The following is a 5,762-nucleotide window of genomic DNA, read 5'->3' as shown; positions in this document are numbered from 1 at the left end:
AAGTTAGGTTATTGATTTGAGATATTTCTTCTTTTTTAATATTGGGATTTATAGCTATAAATTTCCCTGTAAACATTGCTTTAGCTGCATCTCATTAGTTTTGGTATGTTGTGCTTTCATTCTGATTCATTTCAAAGTATTTTCTAATTTCCCTTGTGATTTCTTCTTTGACTCACTGATAATGAGTGTGTTGTTTAATTCTAACAAACAAAAAAACCCTTAAAATTACTGTTCTAGGGGGACATGTGTTCATATTCCAGTGGTGTATGTGGTTGCCATATGCAGCCTGCTTATTCATGTTCTATACTGAATTATCTTAAAATAAGTAGAATTACAGCTTCTGTAAGAATAGTGCTGTACTCTGAGAATAAATTTGCAGCATCAGAAGAGATTCACAGACTTTGATACATATGAAGCATACTTTAAGTTTTTGCAGCTGCCTCTAGGTTTTAAACTACAGGATGTATCTGGTGTTAAGAGGATTTATCCTATAGTGTGGATATGATTCAAATTTCAGTTAAGTATGACCTATGCCTGCCAAGAAAACATATTGACAGTAGTCTTTGAAATTTGAATATGGTTAAAAGTATCTCAGAACTACAATGAAACTTGTCTACGAAGTCATATTTTGAGTGGTATTTGAGTATATCATCTTCTGTGAAAGCATTTTCCCCTTTCATGAAGCTGCTGAAATTGAGGCCAAGAGCTCCCATTAGCATTGTTGATCTGGAGTCCAAATTGAGATGTGTTCTGGCTGAGTACACCCTAGAGACTTTAAGAATTGTTCAGTTTGACAAATACCAGGATTCTCCTTTGATGTAGTTAATATTGATTAAAATGTATTTATTATCACTAAGTATATTTTGGGGTGGGTTAAATTGTTTTTGTACTGCGTTTATATCACTATTAAAGATCTGACTGGCTCTATTTCAGTATTGCTATTAATAAATCATTTAGCTTTCACAGTATGAATTTGTGAATATGTTGCCTTTTATTGAAAAAATTGATTGTGTCAAGACTGTCTTCATGTTTCTTTCTAGTCTTTTACTCCAATATAATATTTAGAGAAATGAATAAAGTATTTCGATTAATAATTTTGTATTTTTTTACTTTGAGGCTTGGTGCTATTTTTTTATGTTGATTTTCCATCACTCAAATTATATGAAAGAAACACTTAATACTTTCCCTGCCTACTGTGACAATGCCTTGTTCTCCCTAACTTGGAAAGGACTCTTCACCTCTAATTGTTACTAATTGATTTTATGTATTGCAGATTTTTTTGTACAGCCCATGTAAATCAAAAGTTGATTATGCAGTTGCATGGTTTGTCTTTGAAACAACCCCTCCTACCAAGTCTGTTGTATGTTTTGCTTAGATACATATGTTTGGGTATCGGAGAGCAGATATAATGGTTTTAAATCCCATTTTACCCGCATTACTGTGTGACCTTGGTCAAGCTACACATATTGTCAGAACCTGGATGAGCTCTTCAACAAATGGGAATAATGCTGCCTTCTCCAGCTTGTTGTGAGCCTTAAATGAGCTCTTTGTTATATGGTCCTAGTCTAGTGCCTGATACACAGAATACTCAAATTGTTAGCTTCATTTCCTTCCTCTCTTTCCAGCAGCAAATGAGTTTCTTCATGTTAATAGATTTATGTTAATTATCTGTGTCTTTTAAAATCGTGGTCCGGTGCTGGGGTAGTAGTAAGTGTTAGATATATTATTTTTACAGGTTTATCTTTTCCCAGATATTCAGAACAAATTACCATCTCCCTAGGATTCTAACTTTTCAGAATGTGAGGCAGTATTTCTGTTATGCTTGTTCTGAGCCATACCTTTTTTTTTTTTAAAAATAATATTAAATATATTGCCAGTCAAGACTAGGCCTAAGATAATAATTTGTAAAACTAGCAGCAATACTTTCATTTATTTTAATTCTGTGAAATCTTTCTAAACAATATCTAAGTGTATCCCTGCAGTTTTATCATTATCCTTTGGAGTTTGTAATTCCTTTTAAATTGTTTATACTTTTTTCCTGCCTCCCACATTGCAGTGATCAGTACAGTTGCTTGTATTTATTTCTCCATTTGTAACTAAAATTCCATTCAAGATGTTGATGCTGTCAGCCAGATCGTGCTGTGACCAAGGAGTCCATTTCCCACTATCAAACTAACACCTTTCATTATCTTTCTTTCTTGTGTTGTGACAGTGTTTATCGTTGTTTCAAAGCCAATTTGAAACTTAACTTTAGAAATACTGTATTTTAATATGACCATTTTGACTTAAAAAAAGGTTCATTCTGTAAGATGAGATAAATGTTTTTTTGCTTAATGATGATTAGTAATATCATTGGGATGTATTCATCTGTGGAACTGAAGATAATTTTGCCATTGGGCCATTTGTATAAGGCACAAACAGATGGGACTTAATCCGAACCCTGAAGGTGAACAGACGCCCCTTCTAATTGCTTGGGGAAGAAGAGTTCTATGGCTGATTCCCTTGCAAGAGGACACACTGATCTTGACTATTAGAACTCCCCATTCGGATACTTTTAAACCAGGCAAGAAAAAAAGGCAAAACAATTCCTTTGATAAAATATTCCTATACTATGGATCAACACATGGGGTGGCTGTGAGCTGTAATCTACTGTAACAGTACAATCTTGAAGCTGACTATTCAAAGTAATAGTAAAGAGTCTACAGTGAGTAAGTTTGCATTTTACTATGAATCGGTGGCAAGCATGCATATAAGAATATCACATAAATAGAGAAGTTTAAAAATATTAGACATTTAGTTAGAAATTGCCTGTGACCCTTGGGAATGACAGCTTTAGAGTCAGGATTTTGTGATTCACAGTACTGTCTTCCACAACCTCCTGTCTTGTAGTCTGTTTGACTAACAGTGCCTTTCTTTCTTAGAAGGCCATTGTGAAAATGGAATAGAAAGCACTGGCCTGTGGAAAGTGTTCAGCAGGTGGTAGTTACTATGGCATTTAGTTTCTGAAAATATTTGTAGATGAAGGTTATGATCACCACTAGTCATCATTCTGGTTCATAGTTAAACATGTTAGCAAATCTCAAAAACCAAACATCTTCCATTATAGAGTTGTTGTTATGTGCCATCGAGTCGGGCCAACTCATAGTGACCCCTCCTTGGGTTTCCAAGGCAGTATCACTACGGAAGTAGATTGCCTCATCTTCCTTCCAAGGAGTGCCTGGTGGGTTTGAACTGCCAGCCTTCTGGTTAGCAGTCAAGTGCCTTAGGCACTATGCCACCAGAGCTCCCATTATAGAGTAGTGAACTAAATCCTTTATTGAGAGATTATCAGTAAGCACTTAATGTCTTAACTGCTGTCTCTTGGATAGCTAGATAAATGAGTTAACCATGCACTCTAATAGAATTTGAAACAAGAACCTAAAATTCCCAAACATGGATCAAAACTCAAACAAGTATTATTTAAAAATAAACGTTCTGGAACATTAGAGAAGTAGCCAATGGTATGCATAGAGTGGGTGCCTAGTAAAATTTGCTTATTTATTGATCCAAGAAATAAGTGCCACTATTAGATTACAAAAAGAACCATTATTTTACATCATCAAGAAAAATTACTGTTTGGGGTCTTTTCTTAATTACTTATTGATTTGAAGAATTTGTGACTGGATGAGATTGTTAAGTTTATCTGTTTCTGAACTCCAGTGTAATAAATGAGGGAACAGAGTCCCTGGGGATTAAATGACTTGACTGTAGCCACTTAGTGACCGAGGAGGGCTTAGAAATTAGGGTAGATTTACTGAGGGCATAAAGAAAGAGAAAAATACCATTCCATGACCTTCTTGGGCTTGTGCACGTACAGTACTATTGACTGGGTTTTCTTAAAAGCAATAGCGACCTATAAGAAATGGAGAGCTGAAAGGTGAAGTTTTTTAAATAATAATAATAAATAAAGGAGAAACTTCCTCGTCACTAATTTTCACTGGGTCCAGAGTGGGTGGAAAATGTGTGCTCGCTGTGCAGCTTTGTTGTTGTTGTTGTTATGTGCCGCAGCTTTGTTGTTGTTGTTGTTATGTGCCGTCGAGTCGGCCCCGACTCATAGCGATGACCCTGTTAATGGATGATCAGCTTAACATGCCATTAAGAAGAACAGGCTGCAGATAATACTCCTTTCCAGAAGGTGGGGGACACTTGCAGTTATACTGGGCGGTGACCTATAATGTTGATGTGGGTAGATTTTCTCTCTGGTGGATGTGTCTTCTTGTGTGCCTTTGAGTCGATTCCAACTCATAACGACCCTATATGACAGTAGAATTGTCCCATAGGGTTTTCTAGGCTTTATGGGAGCAGATCGCCAGGTCTTTTGTATAGGGTGGCTGGTAGTTCAAACCACTAACCTTTTAGTTAGCAGCTGCACTAGTAGAGCTCCTTCACATGTATCTAAAAAACCAAAACCAAGCCCATTGCCATCAAGTAGATTTCAACTATTAGTAATACCCCATAGGGTTTCTAAGGCTGTAAATCTTTGTGGAAGCAGACTGTCACCTCTTTCTTCCATGGAGTAGTTGGTGGGTTCAAACGTCCAACCTTTTGGTTACCAGCTGAGCACTTAACCACTGCACCACCAGGGCTCTTTTTCAGATGTTTCTAGGTCCCTTTATATTTATGATTGGGAGACTCAGCTCTGCACTCCTGCTTTCTAGACAGAAGGAGGAAATTAGCTTTCTACTCTGGCTGAGACATCTGAGGAAAGAATTAAGAGTAGGGTTGATAAGCAGGCAGATACCTAAAAACAGTATCTGCTGTCAAGAATAAAAGCCTGGATTCCTGTTTCTCACTGTATTATATCTCAAGTATTATTACCATCTCTCACCCCCCCCCCCACAGGAGCTCTGGTAGCATAGTACCTAAGACACTTGACTGCTAACCAAAAGGCTGGTGGTTCAAACCCACCAGCCACTCCTCGGAAGGAAGGTTGGGCAATCTACTTCCATAGTGATACCGCCTGGGAAACCCAAGGAGGGGTCCCTGTGAGTTGGGTCTGACTCCATGGCACATAACAACAACAACAGCAACAACAACATCACCCCCAACAACAACATCACCCCCCACCAGCCACTTCACGAAAGGAAGCTTGGGCAATATACTTCCATAATGATACTGCCTGGGAAACCCAAGGAGAGGTCTCTATAAGTCAGATCTGACTCGGCGGCAGTGAGTTTTTTGAGTTATCAGTTATTAAGGAGCTCTGATGGCATAGTCCCTAAGGTATTTGACTGATAACCAGAAGGTTGGCGGTTCAAACCCACCAGCCCCTCCTTGGAAGGAAGATTGGGCAATCTACTTCCATAAAGATTTACTGCCTCACAAACCCAAAGGGGGTTGCTATGAGTTGGAATCGACTTGATGGCAGTGAGTTTGGTTTTTGTTTTTTATCACTGTCATTAGTTCATTCAACAAATAATTGTTGACTGTCTGCTACCTGCTAGACATTGTTCTCAACCTTTGTCTTTACAGAATTCCCATTATGGTTGGGGAAGACAATAAATCATGCTCCCGCCCTCCTCCATATCCTGCTTCCTCGGTTCTTATTCGTCCCTCTTTCCTAGAAACATTCAGGAGGTCAGCTCTGTTCCAATTTGTTTCACATTCTTTGATTTGACTCATAGCGAACCCTCCTTGGGTTTCTGAGGCAGTATCTCTATGGAAGTAGATTGCCCAACCTTCCTTCCAGGGAGTGGCTGGTGGGTTTGAACTGCCAGCCTTGT

This window comes from Orycteropus afer, unplaced genomic scaffold, assembly GCF_000298275.1.
Source record: "Orycteropus afer afer isolate SDZICR_OR568_19922 unplaced genomic scaffold, OryAfe1.0 scaffold00097, whole genome shotgun sequence".
Lineage (NCBI taxonomy): Eukaryota > Metazoa > Chordata > Mammalia > Tubulidentata > Orycteropodidae > Orycteropus > Orycteropus afer.
The sequence above is the reverse complement of the archived record's forward strand: the minus strand, read 5'-3'. Positions refer to the sequence as shown.